Source organism: Salvelinus alpinus, chromosome 15, assembly GCF_045679555.1.
Source record: "Salvelinus alpinus chromosome 15, SLU_Salpinus.1, whole genome shotgun sequence".
In the NCBI taxonomy this organism is placed as follows: domain Eukaryota; kingdom Metazoa; phylum Chordata; class Actinopteri; order Salmoniformes; family Salmonidae; genus Salvelinus; species Salvelinus alpinus.
The window spans coordinates 42,845,212-42,853,438 of record NC_092100.1 but is presented as its reverse complement, the minus strand read 5'-3'; positions in this window follow the sequence as shown (position 1 = coordinate 42,853,438).

The following is an 8,227-nucleotide window of genomic DNA, read 5'->3' as shown; positions in this document are numbered from 1 at the left end:
TGGTCACCATAGCAACACCCACCCGTAGTACGAGTCCAGCAGGTATATTTCACTGGTCATCCCCAAAGCCAACACTTCCTTTGGCTGCCTTTCCTTTCAGTTCTCTGCTGCCAATGACTGGAACGAATTGCAAAAATCACTGCAGTTGGAGACTTATATGTCCCTCACTGACTTTAAGCATCAGTTGTCAGAGCAGCTTACCGATTGCTGCAGCTGTACACAGCCCATCTGTAAATAGCCCATCCCACCAACTACCTACCTCATCCCCATATTTGTTTTGTTTTTCTGCTCTTTTACACACTAGTATTTCTACTTGCACATCCTCATCTGCACATCTATCACTCCAGTGTTAATTGCTAAATTGTATTTACTTTGCCACTTTGGCCTATTTATTGCCTTACCTCCTTACTTCATTTGCACACACTGTATACAGATTTTTCTATTGTGTTATTGACTGTACGTTTGTTTATCCCATGTGTAACTCTGTGTTGTTGTTTTTGTCGCACTGCTTTGCTTTATCTTGGCCAGGTCGTAATTGTAAATGAGAACTTATTCAAAACTGGCCTACCTGGTTAAATAAAGGTGAAATAAAATAAGTAAATAAAAAAAGAGTGTATGATGCACGCGCATTGATGTGGCCAGAAGCCGTGCATTGTTATGATTCTGAACGATCAGTTAGCTTGAAACAATGATAAGAAGCTGCCATGTGGGCAATCGTAGGTAGATTGTTTCAGCTAGTTGTATCTTGTTATTGATACCATGGCTTGTTTTGAGGTGTTTTGACTCATGCCTGTTTTGCCCCATTGTTGCGCACAAGTTGATTTTGTTTATAACCCATCTATTGGACGAAAGGAGGTCAAAAGGTTTTCTAAAGATTTGCACAGGAGCTGGATGGATATAAGAGCCCACTATATCAAGCAAACATTGAGCTGAAATTGCTTTTTTCTCTATCGTGTATACAGAAGGTCATCATGCTTGATAAGGCATAGCAAAACAAGAAAGTGGACTACTCATAATGTTGACAGTATCATTTTCAATTGCACATATTTGTGACATATCACAAGATATTAGGTATAGAAGTGATTTATACGGGGGCTATTTTAAACCAGACCAAAAGCTTAACCACAACGAGAGCTTTAGCCAATGGTTAAATCTGTTTTTCTACCGATCTAAAAACAGCCTGACAGGGCACGGCAGGTTGCTCTCCCTCTTGTCTGAGACTCCACTGCACTCAGAACAGCTCAGGGGAAAACCCCAGGTAAGGTGTCCACCGAAGTTTGAATCATTGCAACCCTGTGGCCAGTGAGAGCCAAAATAACAAGCGTGCCATGGGCCTAAACACACATACATTGTGTGTGGGAGTCTGAACTGCAGAGAAGGTCTGGCACCAGCCATTTCGTTCAAGATTGACATCGAAATTGGACGTCTATCCATGTCCTGAGGACGTCGGGAAATGCCTTTTAAACCAGCCACTAGGGACAACAGTGAGTTCTATTAACATCACGTAGGCTTGGGTTGTGCGTGTTGGGTGTTGTGGACGGTGGTTGCAGATGGACGTAATCCCATGTCTCTGGATCATAACTTTGCATGTTTCGATCCCAGTTGTGGAGTTTTAACCTAATCCCAAACCTTAACATTTACATTAACCATTCAGAATTTGTGCGTAGACTGAAGCATTAACTTAATGAATGGAACAATAAAGAGCAGCAGGGGAAACAAAAACTCTTTGAAATTTGATGTTTGGAGCAACTTCCAAATGTTACGTTTAGAGACCGTTGTTGAACGACTAATTCTGCAGTGAGACTGTGAGAGCTTGTTGCTGGCACAGCCTGGCTGTGAGTACTCAAACCACTTTCAGCTTTAATCACTCTGCCTTGATGACTCCAGGCATATGTGCCATTTATAGTCTATCCACCCGCTGTCTCATCAGTATAGTATAGCCTCTAACAATCATGAAGCCATCTACAGAGAAATACCTTTGTCTTACAGTAGTGTCTGTCAGGAATCTTATTGCAGGCATGATACATTCCTATCTTCCTCACTGTGATAGCTGTTGTGTTGTTAGCTTCTTTATACCAAATGGCTGCTGTGGCATTGTCACCCTGGTGGAGGTTGCACATTGGTAGTGGATGAGGTGAGTTTTCCAACCACCCCCTTTACAATGTAAAAAAGCTTTGAGAATGGGTCATATCAAATCTATGTTCCTTATGCATGGTGTTTTACTGATTATAGTCTCAAAGTATGCCTCCTGAAGCTGGTGTCCTGTTCTCATTCTGTGTCACCAAGGTAATCAATGTAAAACATCCTCCCAGTGTTCTCTAACCATAGCTGAGCTCTCACCTGTCACTTGTCGTTAGGCAGTGGGAGGATGCTCATGGGTTGTGACAGAGCATGATTTGATTGGAATAACACTGGTGAACACTGAGAACCCCCGCTCTGTTCGTCTGTGGGGACATGGACCCACAGCCTTGTTAGTTAAATTCAATATGGCTCGTAATTAGAGAGGGTAAAATTGAAACAAAATGTCCAAGGTTTTGTGTTACTGGGAGCGCATTGTCACTGTGATGCTAATTTCTTGTTTCTAAGTGATGATGACAGTGCACATGATTTATTCTCCCACACACACAGACTGTGGAGATCCAAGCCATTTTAAGAAAGTTGGGGGAATCCAATACATGTTCAAGAAAGTGTAAGCTTATGTACTGCACATCTATGCAATTTAAAAACTCTAGAATGCTATTTAGAGAACAGCAAAAACAAGCAAAAATGACCCAGGCCATTATCATATTGGATGCTGTAGCTTGATTCACTTCAGCTGATCTACAAACACATAGTTTATTAGCTATACAACTAGCCAATACACATTAACTCACATGAACTAAGCACCGGGATTAAAAACTGGAATTTAACACGTACCGAGGGATCTGCTCGCAGAAAAAAAGTATTTTATTAACAAAAGCTAAACAAATATGTTTGCATTACATAACTGTTTTTTTTGTTGTTGCAGTTTTACATCACATTTCCTGCAATTCTACACATTTTGCCATGATGTGGGGAGATTTTTTGCTGTTTTAGAAGCACATTTCCTCCAATGCTAAACATTTTGCCATGACTTACAGTACCAGTCAAAAGTTTGGACGCACCGACTCATATTTATTATTAAAAAAAATCTACACTGTAGAATAATAGTGAAGACATCAAAACTATGAAATAACACATATGCAATCATGTAGTAACCAAAAAAGTGTTAAAAAATTCTAAATATATTTTATAATTGACATTCTTCAAACTACTCACCCTTTGACTTGATGACAGCTTTGCACACTCTTTACATTATCTCAACCAGCTTCATGAGGTAGTCACCTGGAGTGCATTTCAATTAATACCGTTAAAGTCGGAGGTTTACATACACCTTAGCCAAATACATTTCAACTCAGTTTTTCACAATTCCTGACATTTAATCCCAGTAAAAATTCCGTGTCTTAGGTCAGTTAGGATCACCACTTTATTTTGAGAATGTGAAATGTCAGAAAAATAGTAGAGAGAATGATTTATTTCAGCTTTTATTTCTTTCTTCACATTCCCAGTGGGTCAGACGTTTACATAAACTCAATTAGTATTTGGAAGCATTGCCTTTAAATTATTTAACTTGGGTCAAACGTTTCAGGTAGCCTTCCACAAGCTTCCCACAATAAGTTGGGTGAATTTTGTCCCATTCCTCCTGACAGAGCTGGTGTAACTGAGTCAGGTTTGTAGGCCTCCTTGCGCGCACACGCTTTTTCAGGTCTGCCCACAAATGATCTATAGGATTGAGGTCAGGGCTTTGGGATGGCCACTCCAATACCTTGACTTTGTTGTCCTTAAGCCATTTTGCCACAACTGTGGAAGTATGGTTGGGGTCATTGTCCATTTGGAAGACCCATTTGCAACCAAGCTTTAACTTCCTGACTGATGTTTTGAGATGTTGCTTCAATATATCCACATAATTTTCCTGCATCATGATGCCATCTATTTTGTAAAGTGCACCAGTTCCTCATGCACCAAAGTACCCCCACAACATGATACTGCCACCCCCTTGCTTCACGGTTGGGATGGTGTTCTTCGGCTTGCAAACGTTCCCCTTTTTCCTCCAAACATAACGATGGTCATTATGGCCAAACAGTGCTATATTTTATTTCATCAGACCAGAGGACATTTCTCTAAAAAGTACAATCTTTGTCCCCATGTGCAGTTGCAAACCATAGTCTGGCTTTTTTATGGCGTTTTTTTGAGCAGTAGCTTCTTCCTTGCTGAACGGCCTTTCAGGTTATGTTGATATAGGACTTGTTTTATTATAGATATACAGTAGATACTTTTGTACCTGTTTCCTCCAGCATCTTCACAAGGTCCTGTGCTGTTGTTCTGGGATTGATTTGCACTTTTGCACCAAAGTACATTCATCTCTAGGAGACAGAACGCGTCTCCTTCCTGAGCGTTATGACAGCTGCTTGGTCCCATGGTGTTTATGCTTGCGCACTATTGTTTGTACAGATGAACGTGGTAACTTCAGGCGTTTAGAAATTGCTCGCAAGGATGAACCAGACTTGTGGAGGTCTACAATTTTCTTTCTGAGGTCTTGGCTGATTTATTTTGATTTTCCCATGATGTCAAGCAAAGAGGCACTGAGTTTGAAGGTAGGCCTTGAAATACATACACAGGTACACCTCAAATTGACTCAAATTATGTCAATTAGCCTACTAGAAGCTTCTATCATTTTCTGGATTTTTACAAGCTGTGTAAAGGTACAGTCAACTTAGTGTATGTAAACTTCTAACCCACTGGACTTGTGATACAGGGAATTATAAGTGAAATAATCTGTCAGTAAACAATTGTGTCATGCACAAAGTAGATGTCCTAACCGACTTGCCAAAACTATAGCTTGCTAACAAGACATTTGTGGAGTGGTTTAAGAACTAGTTTTAATGACTCAAACCTAAGTGTATGAAAACTTCCGACTTCAACTGTAGGTGTGCCTAGTTAAAAGTTAATGTGTGGAATTTCTTTCCATCGTAATGCGTTTGAGCCTATCAGTTGTGTTGTGACAAGGTAGGGTGGTATACAGAAGATAGCCCTATTTGCTAAGATACATTGAGAAACAACAGTCCATCATTACTTTGAGACATTTAAAGAATTTTGAATGTTTCTTCAAGTGCAGTCGCAAAACCCTTCAAGCGCTATGATGAAACTGGCTCCCTTGAGGACCGACCACAGGAAAGGAAGACCCAGAGTTAAATCTGCTGCAGAGGATACGGACATTAGAGTCAAGTACACCTCAGATTGCAGCCCAAATAAATGCTTCACAGAGTTCAGGTAACAGACACATCTCAACATCAACTGTTCAGAGGAGACTGCGTGAATCAGGCCTTCATGGTCGAATTGCTGCAAAGAAACCACTACTAAAGGACACAAATAATAAGAAGAGACAAGCTTCGGCCAAGAAACACAAGCAATGGCATTAGACCCTTGGAAATCTGTCCTTTGGTCTGATGAGTCCAAATTTGAGATTTCTGGTTCCAACCGCCGTGTGTTAGATGCAGAGTTGTTGAACGAATGATCCTTGCATGTGTGATTCCCACCGGGAAGCATGGTGGAGGAGGTATGATGGTGTGGTGATGCTTTGCTAGCGACACTGTCAGTGATTTACTTAGAATTCAAGGCAAACTTAACCAGCATGGATACCACAGCATTCTGTAGTGATACTCCATCCCATCTGTTTTGCGCTTAGTGGGACTATTTTGTTTTTCAACCTGACAATGACCCAAAACACACCTCCAGGCTGTGTAAGGGCTGATTGACCAAGAAGGACAGTGATGGAGTACTCTATCAGATGACCTGGCCTCCACAATCACCTGACCTCAACCCAATTGAGATGGTTTCAGATGAGTTGGACCGCAGAGTGATTGAAAAGTAGTCAACAAGTGCTCAGCATATATGAGAACTCCTTCAAGACTGTTGGAAAAGCATTCATGATGAAGCTGGTTGAGAGAATTCCAAGAGTGTGCAAAGCTATCATCAAGGCAAAGGTTGGCTACTTTGAAGAATGTCAAATCTCAAATATATTTTGATTTTCTTAACACTTTTTTTGTTTCTACGTGATGTCTTCACTACTTTTCTACAATGTTGAACATAGCAAAAATAAAGAAAAACCCTTGTATGAGTATGTGTGTCCAAACTTTTGACTTGTACTGTATATGCCATGTTAATTTGATATCTGAGTGCGAGTGACTAACAAAATCAATGGGGCCACCTGGAGGTCATGGCCCCTGGGCACGGATTAGTACATATTAGATAGCTGGACTAACAACACTAATTTACAAAACAAAATACAAAAAATGAAAAGACATTGGCATATGTAATGACTTTCAGTGAGTTACATACAACAAGAGGAAACCTGCTGATGCACAACCAAGTTATGGAATTGCACCTTGTGTATTATACTATTCTAACTCTCATACGTAAATTGAGACCGCGACTGAGTTCCAAATTATTTCATTTATTTTAATTGTATTTTTATTTTAATGAGCGAGGTCCGAACCTTGGTGTTCTCATATCTAGCTACGGTCCTGGCTCTAGTACATAGTGTACTGTAGAGTGTAGCCAACATATATCAATAGACAGCATGTCAGAGTCTGAACAACACGGGTCCCACTGGGCACAGATGTCAATTCAACCTCTAGTCGACATTGGTTTAATGTAATTTCATTGAAATGCCGTGGAAACAATGTTGATTCAACCAGTGTGTGTGTGGTGCAACCAGTGTGTGTGTGGAGGGGGGGGGGACTTAGAGTCTCGGGACTTTGATTAATCAGGCTCATTTGAAAGATTTCACATGTTCTATATTTATTTGATTCACACAGCGAGCACTGAGGAACAGATGGTATCTGGGAGTGACACACACTCATTAGGAGGTCCAGAATCTGCACTTCTGAGGAAAGAGAACGCTAAAAGAAAGAGGGGGGCAAAAAATCCTCAGAGTTTTGGCAGCACTAGACGCTCTGACCTTCTGTGCAGTCTGCTGGCTGGCCGATGGGCAGGAATGAAAGGATGCAGCGGAGGAGAGGAACTGACAGAATGAAAGGATGCAACGGAGAGCAGAAAGTGACAAGGAGCAGGTACAGGGAGCTGTGATGGGATCTGAGCCAGGCCTAATCAGTCATCACTGTTTTCTGCATCCACCTTTTACACTCATTTGGCTAGAGAGAACAAATCAATAGACAGGAATACTGTTCATACAAATACAACGGTTGAGCTGCTAGTAGGGAGGATGTACACTGTGTGTGTGTGTGTGGGTCACCTTCCAACAACCATTTCAACACAGCTCTATCTATGAAGGGAATATATACAGTGCTACTGTACAAAACACCATCAGTAAAACTGAAAGACTCATGGACAATCTGAAGATCTTGGTATATCACAACACAATAACATTCTGAATCTCTTCTTTTAACACAAACCAGAGGCTGTTTCTTTCTCTCTTTCCTTCTGTTTATTATTTGTCTGTGATGCCATATAAGCTTATCTCTTGAGAAGAGCCCTTTGCTGATCAGAAGTGACCCTGAACATATTTCCCAAATCAAATGGGACAAAATGAACAGAGAAAGGCCAAGAGGAAAGCATATGAATCACACTGTGAAAAAATGAAGTGAACAGTGCTGACATTGCTGCTCCATAAAACTGTTCAACATGTGTGTCACCATTTCATTAGCCAAGGGTGAGCGATAATTCTCACATAAAAGGACCCTCATTTTTTACTTGCACACTGAAGTATCTCTCCACCAACAAACATAACATAAGAGATCAACTCAATTAATCAAGCAATTCATTGAAACCTTGATAAAACCAACTAATAGTATTTGCCTGGCAACTGAACACCATGCCAGGTAACTGGACTGATACGTGCCAAGCAGGCAGAGGTGTTGTCAGAACCGGTCAGGGTCTATGTTTCATACCTATAGGATCCCTTACAGCACAGTTGAACCTGCTGACTCACCACTGAGACAGGGGATGGTGATGACCAAAGTCAAAGCATAGAGTGTAGGCGAAAAGCATGTCTCCTTTGAGTTTTCCTTTCTGAGTTCAAAGTGTAAATAAATGTACTGCAGCACAGACTCCCATAGCCCTGGTTTGACGGTTATTTCCCTTACTGGCACCCCCTCTCTCCTTTATTTGTGGCTCCAACAGATGGGAG